Here is a 2,500-nt window from a genome sequence, read left to right on the forward strand (position 1 = left end):
TTTTTTTTTTTTTTTTTTTTTAGTCGGCATACAATGGAGAACTAGTTTTTTAAATTTGAGTGGTTCGCACGCCTGGCAAAAGTTATATGCGAACAAATCAAAGCTGCTGTTTTTTTTTTCCTTTTTTTTTTCTTTTTTTGGGGGGGCGTATAAAACTATTGTAGCAGTACATATTACAAAATTGTTCATATAACCATGTGCTTATTCCAAGCCATCTGTTAAAGTCAAACTAAAGTAAATTAATGGCATTGCAATACATATTTTCGCAGATGATGGGTCACATACAAAAGGGAAGAAGGAAGTAGCTCAGAGTGGACGAAGAGAAGGTAGAACAGGAAAAGGAAGGCACAAAAACAGAAGAGGAGGAGAGAGAGGGCGGGAGTGTGGTATCGCAGCATAATACGAAAATTGCAATGATAAATGGCTGCCCCTGAAAATTATAGTAATTATAAAGAGGTAATTGACAATGATATACTATGGGAAATACAATTTGTTCGTCAAGCATGCATATTTTTTATTAGCTTGAATAGAGAGATGGCAATATGCGTTTTACAGATAATGTTATAAATATGTGAAATAAGCTGCTGTTACTCACACACAGAATATATATATATATATATATATATATATATATATATATATATATATATATATATATATATGTATATATATATATATATATATATATATATATATATATATATATATATATATATATATATATATCATCTGTGCGCGTGCTCACAAGCTACAGCATGTGTTATATTATATTACAATACATAGAGGGGAAACTACTATGTACTAAGATAGGTTTAGTTTAGTTTAGTTCTTTATTAACCACCCTGGCTAACTGCACAGGCATGGGCAAGCTATTGTACATTTGATACATGGTTATAATATATAAAGGTATTACATTTTAATTTTAGGCTATAACATTATTATGATAAGTACTACATCAGTTATTCATCTGCCACGCCGGCGTACAGCTTGGGCGCGAAAAGGCATTGCTGCATTTGATATGCGGTCACGTGATACTACATTCCAAATTTGGGATACAACATAAGTATATCTTCTATGACATCAGCGGATATGAAATAGTTACATAGTTCTCCGTACCTCATGCTAGGTGGTCTGTAAGGCTGTAACACATGGCACTCTGAGATATAATGTACAAGTGTTCGCTTATATTCTTCATTACACAGTTTACGACATTACAAACTGTACTGACCTGCCAATACAATCTATATCCAAGCCTGATTCTGGCGGATACAAGATCACACTGTCTTGTTCTTGTTTTATATAAACCATAGATGAATGAGTCTTGCCTAAACTGGTCATAGTGCTTTATGCTACAGCTTTCAGGGCGTTGAGAATTAATCAACTCAGTCAAGTCCTCTTTGAAGGAAGCTTTAATGCTATATAAAATCCTAGAAATAGGTACCCCAAGATCTATATCCACACTTTGCTTGGCGATCAGCATGATCATGCCTAGGGATTCCAGCATGCGATGGAATCCATACAAAACGTATATCATGGCCTCGGTATTTTGCACAATACACGTTTATCCTGATGTCATTTACGATATTTCCTGCACCTTTGTCTAGAATGTTCAGAGCCTGGAGAGCACTCTGTGAATCGCAGAAAATTACCCCTGAGCCTTGATTCAATAGAAATTCGGTGGCCATGAATATTCCTGCCAACTCAGTTTGCGTAGTGCTAGCCCAGTCATGAACTCTCCTACAATCCTGGTGCTGCAAGATATTGTTTTTTATGATAGGGCATCTTAACCTGGTGTTCATGAACCCCTAGAGTTTCTATGAGTGGGATTCAGGAGGTCCGTGATGATGAGATAAAAATAACATTTACATTCGCTGTACTATTGCATAAAAAGAAGATTGTTTACTATGGAGTTTAATGATACTTTGTGTAACGCATATCTGTATAAGACAATCAAATTTCAACATATGACTTACATTATATACATTCCTTACAAAGTTATGTTTATGTTAATATTCCTGGGGAAGGGGTTCATAGGCTGTCATCAGATTCTTAAAGCGGTCCGTGACTCTAAAAAAATAATAACAATAACCAATGCAATAAGACATTTTTCAATGCTACAAGTTCGATTTAGTTTTAACACATACTCCATATGAAGTGCAAAAAGATTATGCTGACAATCGAGCTTCACACCTGACAGTAGAAATACTAATAAAAAAAAGCAAAAAAAAAAAGCAAAAATTCACATACAACTTTGCCTATTGCAGTCGAAACCTTTATCTCAGATGTTGCGAAGCGCCTCTCGAACCAAATGATATGAACTTTATTAAGTTAAGTGGGGTTTCGAAGCCTCATTCACAGCACAAGACATTTGGCCATAACTGTACCAACCGTTCATCCACTACAAAGCGAGACCATTTATCATCTATTCTAAGGCTACTCTTCCAAGGCCTACTAGTTTCTGGGTGGAGGAGCGGCGCTTCCTTTGACCACCTTAAAATCT

The sequence above is a fragment of the Penaeus monodon genome, chromosome 40 (genome assembly GCF_015228065.2).
Source record: "Penaeus monodon isolate SGIC_2016 chromosome 40, NSTDA_Pmon_1, whole genome shotgun sequence".
NCBI lineage: Eukaryota > Metazoa > Arthropoda > Malacostraca > Decapoda > Penaeidae > Penaeus > Penaeus monodon.